Here is a 16032-nt window from a genome sequence, read left to right as displayed (position 1 = left end):
CAGAACTCTGTGCTCTTGTGGCCCCAGAGGTGTCACACAGCCTCGGCCCGCCTCGCTCATGCCCCTCCAGACCACACGGGCTGCTGCCAGGGACCTCCCGCCTGCCCAGTGCCACTGGCCCCAGGGCCTCTGCCTGTGCCAGTCCCCCCAGCTCACGGGGAAGCGTATGGCCCAGCCAGGGGGACAGACATAGATGACCATCACCCTCACGCCTCGTACTGCAATTCAGGAGGAGGCAATGGGAAAACCCAGGGGCATGGACTTAGAGCTGAAGTGGCCGCGACGCGGGCATCCACATGAGTGCTGGTTCCAGTCCTGGCTGCCCCACTTCCAATCCAGCTCCCTGCCCTGCACCCACGTGGGAGAACCAGAGAGTTCCAGGCTCCTGGTCTCAGCCTGGCCCAGCCTTGGTCGTTGTAGCCATTTGGGGAGCAAATCAGAAGATGAAACGTCTCTCTCTCTCTCTCTCTCTCTCTCTCTCTCTCTCTCTCTCCAACTCTGCCTTTCAAATAAACAAAATAAATAAAATTTTAAAAAGAATTGAGGGGCTGGCACCATGGCTCAACAGGCTAATCCTCCACCTAGCGGTGCCGGCACACCGAGTTCTAGTCCTGGTCAGGCACCGGATTCTGTCCCGGTTGCCCCTCTTCCAGTCCAGCTCTCTGCTGTGGCCCGGGAGTGCAGTGGAGGATGGCCCAAGTGCTTGGGCCCTGCACCCCATGGGAGACCAGGAGAAGCACCTGGCTCCTGGCTTTGGATCAGCGCGGTGCGCCGGCCACAGAGCGCCAGCCGCGGCGGCCATTGGAGGGTGAACCAACGGCAAAAGGAAGACCTTTCTCTCTGTCTCTCTCTCTGTCCACTCTGCCTGTCAAAAAAAAAAAAAAAGAATTGAGGAGGCAGACAGAAGACTGAGCAATTGAACTGACAACCGCTCAGGAGATGGGAAGCAGAAAAGAGGCTCCAGGCAGAGGGAACTGCGCGGTGAGGCCTCGGAGGCGGGAGCATGGTCGTTCCAGGACCAAGCGTTGCCACAGAGTCCAGCCTCCCAAGCAGAGAGAGGACGGGCCAGCCAGCAAGGATTCCCGTGGACAAATCAGCCACTGGACTCCCATTCCTGTAGCAGGGACTGGAAGCCAAGGCCATGCTAAGCCCTGCACCTTCACCATCCCACGCACAGCCACGCGTCCAAGCAAAGGCTGGGCTGTCCTAGCGATAAGGAAGACGACGGCTCGGAGAGGCTGGATGGCTCATCAGCGACCTGGCCGAGAAGTGGGGAACCAGACCTGGAACTGGGGCAGGGCGGGGCAGGGGGGGCACAGACCCCCCCAGAACTGGCTCTGGGCCTGGCGTCCATCCGCAGCCCCCTCGCGTGGTGGCCCTGAGGCACAGAAAGCAGAGCAGCGAGGACAGCGCAAAGGACGCACACGCTGCAGGCGCCGCCTCCTGGGGCCGCAAGCTTCGTAAATGAGCCCGCAGAGGCCGACTCCGCAGTGAGTGGAGGGCCTCAAGGTTGGTCCCCGGGGAGCTGTTAGCACCAGCAAGCGGGAGCTAAGCTTCCCTGGGGATGGGGACGACGAACACCATTCCCAGCACGTTAACTCCCCAGCACCCCGAAGACCTCCGGTGGGCAGGCCGCACCCCTGTGCCCCGAGACCCTCACAGACACGAATATCACAAGGTGCACCCCCACCCCACTTATTCCCAGGAGGGTTCCAACGGGAAGACAGCCACACAGAGCACAAATCTGAAAAACTGCAGAATCGCCCCAATCGCCCAGCTCCACTTGCTGCCGGAGGGAATGGAAACAGGGTAATCGGGTGACAGCTCAAGAGACCAGGAATGCCAGGCTTCCTGATGTGTGGTTCCACAGGCAGGGCTGTGTCCCACAGACACACCTGGTGGGCAGAGAATGGGGCATGCGCTGAGCTATCCCTGCGTCCGTGTGTTCAACAGCAAATCACAATGTTGATGCACCTCTGCACCACTAGAAAAAACAATGAGGGAGAGGCCAACACCATGGTACAGTAGGTTAAGCCCCTGCCTGCAGCGCCGGCATCCCATATGGGCACTGGTTCAAGTCCCGGCTGCTCCACTTTTTTTTTTTTTTTTTTTTGACAGGCAGAGTGGACAGTGAGAGAGAGAGAGACAGAGAGAAAGGTCTTCCTTTACCATTGGTTCACCCTCCAATGGCCGCTACGGCCGGCACACCATGCTGATCCGAAGCCAGGAGCTAGGTGCTTCTCCTGGTCTCCCATGGGGTGCAGGGCCCAAGCACCTGGGCCATCCCCCACTGCACTCCTGGGCCACAGCGGAGAGCTGGACTGGAAGAGGAGCAACCGGGACAGAATCCGGTGCCCCAACCGGGACTAGAACCCGGTGTGCCAGCGCCGCAGGCAGAGGATTAGCCTAGTGAGCCGCAGCACCGGCCGGCTGCTCCACTTCTGATCCAGCTCCCTGCTAATGGCCTGGGAAATAGTGGAGGATGACCCAAGTGTTTGGTTCCCTGGTATCCATGTGGGAGATGTGGAAGAAGCTCCTGGCTCCAGCCTGGCCCAGCCCTGGCTGTTACAGCCATCTGGGGAGTGAACCAGCAGATGGAAGATCTCTCTCTGCCTCTTCCTCTCTCTGTAACTCTGACTTTCAAAGAAATAAATCTTTAAAGAAAGAAAGAAAGAAAGAAAGAAAGAAAGAAAGAAAGAAAGAAAGAAAGAAAGAAAGAAAGAAAGAAAGAAAGAGGGGGCTGTTTGTGTCCTGACTGGTCAGGATCTCTAAGACGGCTTTGGGGACAACAGTGCACAACACAGATATGTTAACAGGTACACATGTGTAACGTGCACACATGACTAAATGCACACCAGTGCCTACAGGTGCTGAGAGAGCCCCTGGCAAGTCAACACGTCATTAGTAACCCTGGCTTCCCGGGCAGTCAAGTCCTGGGTGGCTGCCGGCAGTGCCTACGAATGACAGGAGACGCCAGGTCATCCCACTCACCTGTGGGGAAGCACGCTCCTCTGCCCCTCTTTCTCATGACAGGATTGTGCCCCTTAGCCCGGCAGGTGTGTCAGTCTCAGTACCGCTGGCACTCGGGGCCGTCCTGTGCACCGTAGGTCAGCAACACCCGCTCCCCCTTCCACCACGTGCCAGCACCACCTCGGGTGACATCAACCCCAGAATGTTTCCAGACACCGCCCGATGCCCACAGGGGGCCAAGCTCACCCCAGCTGAGACTACCTTGCACGGTTCGCACCCAGTGCCAGCCTCCAGGAAACATTCAGCAGGTGCTATTGTCATCACCGGAAGCTGAGGTTACTCAGTGGCCAAGGGGCAGGGGCAGGATTTGAACTCTGTCCTGCACAGATCCAGAACGTGGGTCGTCAGCCCCCGCCGCCAGCATGCTCAGAGTCTGTGGCTGTCTCTGGTTCTGATGAAGGAATCGTCCCATGTCCTTTGAGTCACTCCTGTCTTGGAGCGCCCAGGTGACAGGGACGCGTCCTGGGTGCACTGTGATAAGGAACCTGCAGGCTCAGCCAGCCTCTGGCTCCCATGAGCACAGGAACCACCTGTGACACAAAAACCAACGGTGAACACCTGCACTGCCGGCGCCCAAAGCTGCAGGGACGGGCCCGCCCCAAACAACGCTACAGGGGGCTCTGCTGGCCCAAGGGCGTGGCAGCCGCAGGGGATGGTGGGGGCGACAACTGAGTTCCCATCAGGCTGAGGGCCATGTCCAAGGCACCCAGACAGAGTCCTAGGACAGGGCCAGCTGGGCCGGAGCAGAGAGCAGAGCGGCAGAGGCCGGTCCCCCAGGCCCCAGTGCCTCTGGGAGGGCCTCGCTAGGACACAGGGCATCCCCTCTGGGCAGCTAGAGCCATGGACCCCTCCCCGTGACTGGGGAGGCCGCCAGGTGTGGGACTCTCGGCTCTGACTCAGGAGACGGGCCCGTGGGCTCAGTCCTCTGCACAGGGAACCTGGGAGCACCGGCAGCGTGGATGATGGTGGCAAACCCTGGCTGGGGGTCCACACATCCCACCTCACCCATTTCCTGTGCACCCCCTTCCCCTACACAGCCACCCTGGCCCAGCACCACCTGACAGGTGCAAGGCAGGTCCCTCTCTGGAATCTCAGCTCCCAGGTGCAGGCCAAGAGCCAGCTCCAGGAGACACCGCCGCCCTCGCTCCCCAGCACTGGGACCTGGGCAAGGCTGCGTCCTGTGATGAGGCTCCCCCTCCCACCTGGCTCATCCACCTCCCGCCATCCATGGGGTGGGCAGGGCAGGGGAAAGGCAAGGGGGAGGGGGGTTCAGAAGGGAAGGGCGTCCTGCATTTCTGTGCCGCTCAAAACCCACCTGCAACTCTGCAGCTTAAGACGCTTGCCCGTCCTCTCTCTCGGTTTCCGTGGTCAGGTGCCTGGGCTCAGCCTCTCGCCAGCTGGGGCTGCCCCGAGCTCACGTGGGTGAGGGCAGACCTCGTTTCCTTGTGGCAAGGGCAGCTGAGCGTCTCTCCTCCACGCCCCTCTTGACGCTCTCGCCTGATCAGGTCAGACCCACCTGGATGGTCTCCCTTTTGATTGGCTCCAGGCAAAGTGCAGTGGGAGGAGCTCTGTGACATTAGCAAATCGCGGCAGTTGTTCCCTCTTGCAGCCATGGGTCCTGCCCACCCCCCAGGAGGAGGTGGCACGGGCGTGGACCTGGGGGGCTGCCTCCCACACAGAGAGCCCTGATGGGCCACATCCCCAGGACAGCCGGCCTCTGGCGGCCACAGCCCACAGGAAACAGGGCTGAGCCGGGATCTCCAGACACCCCAGAAGTCGCGTCTGGTCCACGAGCCGCCCATTGTGTCGCAAGCGGTGTTTTAGGTGCCCTAGAGGCTGGGCTCCCGCTTCAGAGTCAGCCACTGCGGCCATGCTAGGGTGAGGAGGAGGAAGGGGGTAGGCTTAAGAGGGGGAGGAGAGTGGAAGGGTCCTTATGTTTCTTAGTAAAGAACAGCACAGAGCCAGCTCACTGCCCAGCCCCAGCGCCTGTGGCTGGGGCCATGGAACAGCACTGAGCGCCCCAGCAGGGGTCAGGGTGGGATTAAAAGTGGGAATCCATGGCCGGCGCCGTGGCTTAACAGGCTAATCCTCCGCCTTGCAGCGCCAGCACACCGGGTTCTAGTCCCGGTCGGGGCGCCAGATTCTATACCGGTTGCCCCTCTTCCAGGCCAGCTCTCTGCTATGGCCCGGGAGTGCAGTGGAGGATGGCCCAAGTCCTTGGGCCCTGCACCCTCATAGAAGACCAGGAGAAGCACCTGGCTCCTGGCTTCGGATCAGCGAGATGCGCCAGCCGCAGCGCCCATTGGAGGGTGAACCAACGGCAAAAAGGAAGACCTTTCTCTCTGTCTCTCTCTCTCTCACTATCCACTCTGTCTGTCAAAAACAAACAAAAAAAAAAAAAGTGGGGATCCGTGTCTGCCCAGCAGAAAGTCAGGGGAGCAGCTGGGGTACAGGGAGCCCTGTAGAGCCCCGCCCCGGCCTGGGCTGCACCGTGGTCACACACACAGCCACCACCACTACCACCCAGCACCGTCCGCCAGGCCCCCTGACTCTGCTGCCGCACCCCACAGAGGTCACTGGTTCCCGGCTCCAGCCACACAGGTGCAAACCTGCACTTGCTGACCGGCCACGGCAATGGCAGGAGCACTGTGGCCATCTCAGTTTTCATGGCCAAGCGACCAGAGGGAGTGACGCCCCCACGCCGCAGCCGCAGGTGCTTTCTCCCCCTCGTCAATCAGCAGAAAATCAGAGGCTCTGACGGCCGGTTTCCGGCAGGAGCCGTCAGCACCCGGCTTGCGGCTGGGATCTGACAGTTTCAGATTGAGTCCCAGAGACACAGCCCGGAGTGGGAGTGGACGCTCTGCCACCAGACGACTGTCAGGAGCAGGAACAGGGGGGCCCCCTCCGTCCACATTCCTCCTTTCTCAGGACACTCATGTGGTCATCAGGACCCCTGGTGGCCACGAAGAAAATCTCCTGGTGCCATCAGCCCGCCTGCCCCCTGGTGGCCCGACAACCCCACAACCAGAGCATCGCTGGGGGTGTCACTCTGGTGAAGTGCCTGTGGGTGGAGCCCCCTGGAGGTGAGCAATGCAACCAGGCACAAGTGCCGTGGCCCTGCTAGTCCCTCCCAAGTCAGCCTCCGTGGCGTGGACACTTCCCTTCCACGCTGCGTCCCTCGTACAGGACGCAGGAGCAACAGGGGCTCCGAGTGCTCGGACGCTCGGGGTCTTGCACCTCCCAGCTCCGACATTCAGGGCCCACTCATTCTTTGTCTGGGGGGCCTGTCCTGTGCCTTGGGGGGTCTTTGGCAGCACCCTTGGCCCCACCCTCCAGGGATGCCAACCAGAAACGTCTCCAGACACTGCTGGGGGAGCCCAGTCGTCCCCTGCTTGAGAATCCCACGTAAATCAGAGCGCCTCAGCCACGCCGGTGACATTGCATCCATGTGACAAGGACAGAGTCAAGAGGTGTGGGAGGTGGCAAAGAGACAGGAAACCAGGAGCTGATTCCTGCTGCAGGGTAAAGCCAGGAGCCCAGCAGGCGCTCCTGGAAGCCCCAGGGGAAGGCACAGTGCAACCACTGGCTGTGCCCCCACCAACAGTTCAGACCAGAAACCCACATGAGCAGACGGTGCACCACCAAGGCTGAAGGTGCCCCTCAGAGACCAGAGGGGGACAAAATGAAGACGTGGACAAAATGGAGAACAGGGAAGGCTGGGAGGCCGGGGTAGTTCCTAACCTTTCATGATGGAGACTTCCAGCAGGTACAAACACACAGCCAAGCCACGCACCCCCAGCCCATCGGCGAGCACCGGTCCAGATCCTGCCAGGGTGGACGGATTTTAGAATCCTTTAAAGTGATTCTAGACATGGTGGATGAGCGTCCTGCCTAAGGGTTTGAATCATTTGACCTTTGCTTTGACCTCCATGCTGCTGCCATAGGTCCCAGAGTCCTGGCTCTGGTTGCCATCCAGCTCCCTGCTAACACACACCCTGGCAGGCACAGGTGACAGCTCGGGTGCTTGGCTCCCTGTCACCCACCTGGGAGACCTGGCTGGAGTTCCCGGCTCCCAGCTTCAGCCTGGCCCAATCCAGGCCGATGTGAGCATTTGTGGAGTAAACCAGCAAATGAAATCTCTCTCTCCTCCCTCCCTCTCCCTCCCTCTCCCGCTCCCTCCCTCTCCCTCTCCCTCTCCCTCCCTCTCCCTCTCCCTCTCCCTCCCTCTCCCTCCCTCTCCCTCCCTCTCCCTCCCTCCCTCTTCCTCTCTCTCCCTCTCCCTCTCTCTCCCTGTCTCTCTCTCCCCCTCCCCCTCCCTCTCCCTCCCTCTCTCTCTCTCCCTCTCTCTCTCTTTCTCCCTCTCCCTCTCTCTCCCTCTCTCTCCCTCTCCCTCTCTCTCCCTCTCCCTCTCCCTCTCCTTTTCTCTCCCTTTCCCTTTCTCTCTCCCCCTCCCCCTCCCTCTCCCTCCCTCTCCCCCCTCCCTCTCCTTCTCCCTCCCTCTCCCTCTCCTTCTCTCTCTCTCTCCCTCTCCCTCCCTCTCCCTCCCTCTCCCTCCCTCTCCCGCTCCCTCCCTCTCCCTCTCCCTCTCCCTCCCTCTCCCTCTCTCTCCCTCTCTCTCTCTCCCTTCCTCCTCCTCCCCCCCTCTCTCCTCCCCTCTCTCCCTCTCCCTCCCTCTCTCTGTCTTCCTCCTCCTCCTCCTTGTGAGAAAAGATGGAGAGAAATGCTGAAGAAAGAACAGGTCCGGTTTCCACGGCCGTGGCCACTGAGGCAGAGCCTGTTAGCTGGCTCGTGGGTGACACTTGGGTGCAGCGTCAGATGCCTGCCCTCCCTACTGCCCCTCGAGAACAGGCCTGTGTCTGACAGCAGATTAAGAGAAGAGGCGGAGAGAGGAAGCCCACTCACCGCTGGCCTAGCTCCTAAGGAACCGAGCCTCTGCCTGAGGGCCATTCCCGGACTTCTTCAAGGAGACAATGATTTATCTCAGCCGTAATTAAAAAGCAGTGTCAGAAGCAGCGTCAGCATTTTCCACTGTGCTCACGTGCGAGCCAGAGCGGTGCCGTCAGGTGGACTCTGGTGGGTGGGGGGCATCTTGCCTCCTCTGTCCAGAAAAGCGCACTGCTGTGGGTGCTGGGACTGGGGCCAAGCCTCTGGCCTGGGGTGGACGTCCATGGGTGCACTGAGCTCCCCATGCCACCTCCAGCCCGCTGGCGCTGTGTGATGACGGATGGGTGTCACTCTGGGTGTGTGGCCTTGGGGTGAGGGTGGCTCTGACCGCACTGGGAGTGGTTTTTCCATGGGAGTCTTGGCTGTGGCCCTGAGGAGCCCAGCAGAATGGAGCTGACGGCACGAAGCCAGCTGCTCTCCTGCTCGCCACTTACCGAGAGGTTTTCTTCCTTCTCTGAAGGGGGCATCGGGCCTCGGAGGCTGCAAGCGAAATGGAGATGACAGAACAGAACTCCCGGACGCGCACAGGCTACTGGCCCTCACAGCGGTGCTCAAGAGGCAGAGTGCAGTGTGCCCTGTGCACGGGCAGCCTGCAGAGTCCCCCCGCCTGTCAGCAAGGCTGTGGTCGGGCACACCTATGGAAGATCCCTACTGGGGTCTGCCTTGTGGCACAGCAGGTGAAGCGTGTTCAAGTCCCAGCTGCTCCACTTCCAATCTGGCTCTCTGCTAATAGCCTGGTAAGAGACTCTGGAAGACGGCCCAGATGCTGATACCCACATGGGAGACTCAGATGGAGTTCCAGGATCCTGGCTTTGGCCTGGCTCAGACCTAGTTTTTGCAACCATTTGGGGAGTGAACGAACAGATGGAAGATCTCTCTCTCTCTCCCCTCTGCCCCATAACTCTGCCTTAACAGCAAGGCAGACTGTGGGCCCACCATGGTGGCCGTGGTTCCTTCTTTTCCCAGTTGACCTCAGACCACATCCTCTGCTTCTTGCTTGTTCAGAGCATACCCATACCCAGGCACTGCGCACTACCCAGCAGGCAGTCGGGGGGAGTCTGTTCAATTAAATGCAGCAAAGATTTGTAGAATGCTGCTAGGGAGAGGGTCCCGAGCCATGGGCCAGGGAGGGACAGGAGTAAACAGGGCCCAGCCCCCCTGTAAAGAGGCTTGCGAGCAAGCAGAGGAGCCAGAGCTGTCGGCCACGGCCTGCAGTCCAGCGGGAGGTGAGAGTGGTGCTACCTCGGAGGCGGAAGTGAAGCGGACGGTGTGGGAGCCCCTTGGGTGCCGGCTCCGGTGACAGCTGTGACGGCTGCACGAGACTGAACAGCGGGCGCCACTCGTGTGACCTGAAGCCCCTTGGAGGCTGCTCTCGTCCTGAGCTCCAGGTCAGGAGGAACAGAGAACGGCTTTCATCTATCACAAGTCAAAGAACAGTCTAGAATGTTAGCCTAAAGAGAGAGAGAGAGGGAGATTATTTTTTCATGACTTTTTCAAAAGATTTATTTATTTATTTGCAAGGCAAAGTTACGCAGATGGAGAGACCGAGAAAGAGATCTTCCATGTGCTGGTTCACTCCCCAGATGACTGAGGCCAAGGCTGGGCCAGTCTGAAGCCAGGAGCCAGGAGCTTCATCCAGGTCTCCCATGTGGGTGCAGGGGCCCAAACACTTGGGCCATCTTCCACTGCTCTCCCAGGTGCATAAGCAGGGAAGTGGACCAGAAGTAGAGCACTAAGTCTGCCTGCAATGTCGATATCCCACATGGGCATTGGTTCGAGTCCCGGCTGCTCCTCTTCCGACCCAGCTCTCTGCTGTGGCCTGGGAAAGCAGTAGAAGATGGCCCAAGTGCTTGGGCCCCTGCACCCATGTAGAAGACCCAGATGAAGCTCCTGGCTCCTGGCTTCAGCGTGGCCTGGCCCTGGCCGTTGTGGCCAATGGGGAATGACCAGCAGATGGAAGATCTTTTTCTGTTTCTCCCCCTCTCTGTGTAAGTCTGCCTTTCAAATAAATACATAAAATCTGTTTAAAAAGGTCTGGAACGGAACCCTCAAGGCAGCTAACAGTGGCAGGAACAGAGTGCATGCACACCAGTGCTCAAGCTGCTCAGAGTCCCAAGCGCTTGTCACCCAAGAGGCGCAGGGAGCCAACGGCCCGAGGCACACAGGCGCCAGGTGGGCCCCGGAGCTGCCAAGAGACACAACGGTTTGACATCAGGCAGCTGCTGCTGGGTGGCGAGGCCCGGGGCTGGCTCCCAAGGTGCTGGTCGGTGACCCACAACAATCACAGCAAGGAGCAGCAGCCATTCAGGGGCACAGCCACACGGCGGGGCAGGGTGGGGCCGGTGCCTTCTCCTGTCCGTTGCAGACACCGTCCTTGTCCCAAGGCCCCTCCGGGCGCCTCTGCGGAGACAAATGTGTTAGCCTTGAATCTGGCTGCAGCATCTCCACCCACCGCAGAGCTGTCAGATCCCACCAGGACGAGAACTGACGGCAGACGACGCTTCGGGGAGAGACGATTCCAGCCCTCAGCGACCCCCACCCCCAGCTGGGCTTCCTGACGGCCGGGGCAGCAAGGGACAGAGTCCACCCCGGGCAGGTTAGACTCCCTGTGAGTGCCCCCGGTCACCACGTGCAACGCTGAGGTTCTCACCAGGGTCCCACGTCCTCGACCTCAGAGGAAGGCAAGCAGCCCTGGCTGGGGCTCGGGGCAGGTGCACCTCCACGCACAGAGCCGGGCAGTGGCTGGAGTGCAGTTCTGCAGAGGGGTGGGCCCACGGCTGGTGAGGGTCTGAGGCAGGTTAGGACCTCGCCAGGTGCCACCGGGAGGGGCTCTGGAGAGCGAGTGCTGGGGCTCTCAGTGTGACCTGGAAAAGAGCCTCCAAGGCTCAGCAGTTAGCACACCACTTCAGACGCCCACACCTCAGTCACAGGGCATGGTCTGAGCCCGGCTCCCCTGCTTCTGAGCCAGCCTCCAGACTGAGTTCAGGCTCCTGGTTTCAGCCTGGCCCTGCCCTGGCTATTCTGGTTATTTAAGAAGTGAAGCAGCAGATGGTCTCTCTCTCTCTCTCTCTCTCTCTCTCTCTCTCTCCTTCTCAAATAAACTGGAGCGTCGTGAGCCCGCCACCGTCCTGAGCCATGGCTTTAGGGAGCATCCTCGCCGTTATGAGTGACAGTCCCAGCTCTGAAGGGTTGGGGCGCAGAGCCCAGTGCTGGGGTGTGGGTCCCTCTGAGCCCCCAGGCTGCGGGGGCCGCGGCAGTCGGGCTGGCGGCGCAGCACAGTGGGGGCATCCCCTGCACCACAGGTGCGTCTCTGGGAGTGTCTGGCGTGCAGGTTCCGTGTGGCCCCGCGGCAGCCACGCAGTCATAGCTCCTAGAGAGCGCTCGCCACCTCCCGGACAGGCTCCCCTCCCCGCACCAGAAGCGCAGCCCCTGACCTCAGCCACGCGCATCCTCGCCAGAGGGCACGGGGATGCGCGTGGAACGTGGGTGCCTGGTGACCCGGATTCGTCACCTCCGGGAGGACCAGGCAGTACCCAAACCCAGGAAGACGCCCGAGGGACCTGGTGGGCTCTGCATGAGAGCCAAGTCAGAGAAAGCCACGCCCCTGAAGGAAAACCCTGCCCCCGAAGGAAAGCTCCGCCCATGCAGAGAGCCCCGCCCCCTCTGCCGAAGGATCTGGAACCCATCGGAAGCAGCGTTTTGCCGGAAATGCTGATGATGCTAATTAAAGCGTAGGAGAGCAAATACCGGCCCTTCACCCAATTAGTGCTTAGAATATATCTCAGGAGAGTTTGTTGAAAACTACTCTAGATGATGCGAGCCCCCAGCCAGGTGTGGGCTGTGTGTGCAGGTGTCTAGGCACGTGTGGGTACTCGTGCTGCTCTCCTGAGCTCACTGCTTGGAGCAGCACAGCTCCTACAGTTCCTAGGAGACCAAATAAGAAAACCACAATTCCCTAAGTCTACAGCTTGGGATATCTTTGGCACCAGTTCGAATCCTGGGTACTCCATTTCCAGTGCAGATCCCTGCCTGGGAAAGCAACGGAATATGCCCCAACTGCTTGGGCCCCTGCACCTGCGTGGGAGACCTGTAAGAAGCTCCTGGCTCCTGGCTTGGGCCCTGTACCATCCCTGTCAATTGCAGCCATCTGGGGAGTGAACCAGCAGATGGAAGACTGCTCTTTCCCAATCTCTCTCTCTGTTCAAATAAGTAGAATCTTTTAAAAAAAAAAAAACACAGCATAAGAGAACAAGTTCAGGTTAGGAACACCTGTGATGTCACCAGCACCTGTGATGTCACCAGCACCCATGAATTGGGAGAGCGAGAGGAGGCCAGAGGCGCACACGCCTTCATAAGCATTCGAGCAAAGCCTGGCCTGTCCCAGCCCCGGGAAAAGGGCGGCCAAGCAGACACACGCCCCTCCTCTGCTGAGCTCACGCTCTCCAGCAAGGAGACAGAGAATAAGGAAGAAATCCAAGTGAGATCAGCGCATACTGAGGTCAGTGCTTTAGAGAAAATGAACTGGGTCACACACAGAAAATGACAGCTGGGGGGACCAGAGTTGTGGCGCAGCGGGCTAAGCCAGGGCCTGGGACGCTGGCATCCCGTGTCAGAGTGCCAGTTCACGTCCCGGCTGCTCCGCTTCCACTCCACTCCCTGCCGATGCGCTGGGGAAAGCAGTGGATGACGGCTCAGGTCCTGGGGCCCCTGCGCCCGCGTGGGAGACCCGGGTGGAGTTCCTGACTCAGCTCCTAGCTTTGGCCTCGGCCTAGTCCTGGCCATGGTAGCTATTTGGGGAGTGAACCAGCAGATGGAAGACCTTTCTTTCCCCCCTCTCTAACTCTGCCTTTCAAATAAATCAAACACATCTTGAAAGAAAGCGAGAGAGGGAGGTAGGGAGGGAGGGAGGTTGGAAGCAAATGACTGCTGAGTGTGGGGCACCGGCTCTCGCCTACCTGTGGACATGGGAGGTTCTGAGCCCTTGCAACGTAAACAGATTCAGATTCCTGTCCTGGGTCAAGATCCCTGCAGGCAGGGATTCGGTCCCTGTCACTCATCCCTTGGGAGTGAGGAAAGCAGGAAAGGGGTCAGAAAGGAACAGAGCACGTGGTCCCAGCTGGAGCCCACCCTGAGGCCGGGGCCAGGGGGCCGGGGACATCCTTTGTCCACCTCTGACGGTCACTCATGGCCTGGACTGCTGGGGGAGGAAGCCACGTGGAGCACCCCCCACCCAGGGGAGGCAGGGCTGGCTCTCAGGAGCACAGGGCTTGATTGGTGGCCACCTTCACAGGAGGGGGTGGGGTCCCGCTGGCCCAGGAGGGGGTCTAGGTGGGGCACAGCCTTGTAGCCCTGCTTGTCTCTCTCAGCAACGTGGGAAGTCATTTAAAAATTTATTTGAAAGGCAGAGTTACGGGGGGGGGGGGTATCTTCCATCTGCTGGTTCAGTCCCCAAATGGCTGCAATGGCCAGAGCTGGGCAGGAGCTTCTTCCGAGTCCCCTGTGTGGATGCAGGGGCCCAAATCCTTCACTGCTTTCCCAGGCCATTAGCAGTGAGCTGGATGGGAATTGGAGCAGCCGGGACTCAAACTGGTACCCATATGGGATGTTGGCACTATAGACGCCAGCCCCTCTTTTTTTAAAAAATTAGTTTATTTTTTATTATTTGAAAGGCAGAGTTACAGAGGGAGGGAGCAAATGGCAGCAATGGCTGGGGCTGGGCCAGGCAGAAGCCAGGAGCCAGGAGACACAAAGTCCAGCTGGGTCTCCCGGGTGGGTGGCAGGGGCTCAAACGGTTGGGCTATCTTCCACTGCTTTCCCAGAAGCAGGGAAGGCACCTGGGGAAGCAGGAAGCTGGATCAGAAGTGGAGGAGCCGGGACTCGAACCCACACTCATATGGGATGCCAGCACTGCACCACAACACCGGCCCCGATGCTGTTCACGTGTTGACCACACAGCCAGAGCTCAGAAGCCACCATCCCCCAGTTCCTCCCAGCCACTCACGGACAGCACCCCTACTCTAGCCAAGGAACTCTGGAGTGTTTGTCACAGCACCCACACCCCAGGGACACAGGAGGTGCCACACAACCACTCTCCGTGAACAGCAGAGACAAAGCGAAGTATTGGCTGCCCCCCGAAAGGCAGGCCCCTCACTCCTGGAGCACCTGCACATGAGCACCTGCCATGCACCTGGTCCTGGGTAAGGAGCAGGTCTACGGCACCACCAGCTGTTCGGTTAGCCGTGAGAAGGCACCGCGTTATTTTCCCTCCTAGCAACTTTACCAAGCTTTGCCCCCAAGTGCCCCACCCACCCACTTCCCTGGGGAAGTGGCTCTGCAGTCCCTTTGTCTCTGAGACAGCGGCCACCCAGTCCCGCTTGTTGTAAAACCTTAACCCTGGTCCAGTGCAAAGCTGTCCTCCCGGCTCAGCCCCACCCCACAGCTCCGGGCCCTGGTAGCAGACGCTCCGACAGCCCTAAGGCCTGGCGTGGCAGGAGCCTGGTCCAGGGTCCGCTAGAGCACGTGGCCTTTCTCTAGCTTAGCCCCTGGGGAGGACGGACAAGGGACATCAGGGCTGCCCAGGGCAGTGCATGGGAAGGCAGTAGCTGGCTTCCTGTGGCTGTCACTTGCGGCCACATGTCCCTGAGCAGGGCCCGGTGCATAGACACGAACACACCAGCCCCACAGGTCACTGACCCCTTGCAATGCTGGCCCTGCTCCCGCGGCTGTCAGCAGTGCAGCCACCCCTCCGATGACGCCACTCCCAGCCTCACACCACAGCCGTCTGATCTGTAGTCCCCACCTCTGGGGTGTGCAGGAATATTCCGGATCCATCTGCCCGTCGTCGCTGTCAGGAGCGGAGGGAAGCAACCCCGCCCTCCTGCCCTGGCTGTGCCACATCACGGGATGCTCACTGTCGCCAAAGAGAGGCCAGGTGAACATGGAAGGCACGTGCCCACAGGTGTCTATCTACCTGGCAGGTGTCCCATCCCCACTTCACAGATGAGCAAACTCAGGTGGAGGGGGAGTGGTGGAGAGCCGGGGGCCTCCTGCACGGAGATGTCAGTCTCCCCTTCTTGCAAATACCCCCGACATCTCACAAGCGCTTTCCTTGGACCCCTCAGCATCAGAGTTGGAACAAGCAAGGCAGCCTCCGCCCTCCACGACCCCCAACAGAACACCCAACAGGGGAGCCGCCTTGGCCTGGGGACGCGGGGTCCTCTGATTGGCTGGGCCAGAGCCACGCCCACCTGCGGATCTAAGCTGAGTCAACACCCCTGAAACAGGGACCAGTTGCAGAGATGCGGGGCGCAGACCGAGGCTGGGTGGGCGAACCCCGCTCGCCCCTCCCCATGGGGGGGGGGGCAAAGAGAGGCGCGCCTCCTGCCCGCCCCCGCGTAAGCCTCCCAAGACTCCTCGGCATTTCACAGCTGGAATCGCTGAGGCCGGCCTAGGTCTCTGCCTGCGGTGCCGATGTCCCGCGTGGGCGTGGAGTTCCTGAGCCGTCAAAACCCTAAACATGGGTGACACAAAGAAGAGCAGGATCCTGTCTGGGACTCTGGCGCCACCTTTCCTTCGCGGACTGTTTACAAACCCAGGCTTAGGAGAGAGACTCGGGTACCCTCGGGTGACGGATGGAGTGCTTAGAGCAATTACACGCGGAACCGAGGGCCTGCCCCAGCCTGCCCCGCTCCTAAGCTGCCTCCCGCCCACAGATATTCCCCTGAATTTACAGCGAGCAGCTCCTCCTGCGGAAGAGGGATCAAACGCATGGCCAGCTCACCAAGTCACTCACAGCGCTTTCCCTCTGAGCTTAAGAGTTCTGCTACAGGGGCCAGCGCTGTGCTGTAGCAGGTAAAACCACCACCTGCAGTGCCGGCATCCCATCTGGGCACCAGTTCAAGTCCCGGCTGCTCCGCTTTCAATCCAGCTCTCTGCTGTGGCCTGAGAAAACAGTAGAAGATGGCCCTAGTCCTTGGGCCCCTGCACCTGCATGGGAGACCCGGAAGAAGCTCCTGACTCCAGGCTTCGGATCAGCCCAGGTCCAGCCATTGCAGCCAT

This window comes from Lepus europaeus, chromosome 21 (assembly GCF_033115175.1).
Source record: "Lepus europaeus isolate LE1 chromosome 21, mLepTim1.pri, whole genome shotgun sequence".
Taxonomy (NCBI): domain Eukaryota; kingdom Metazoa; phylum Chordata; class Mammalia; order Lagomorpha; family Leporidae; genus Lepus; species Lepus europaeus.
Note: the sequence above shows the minus strand (reverse complement) of the source record.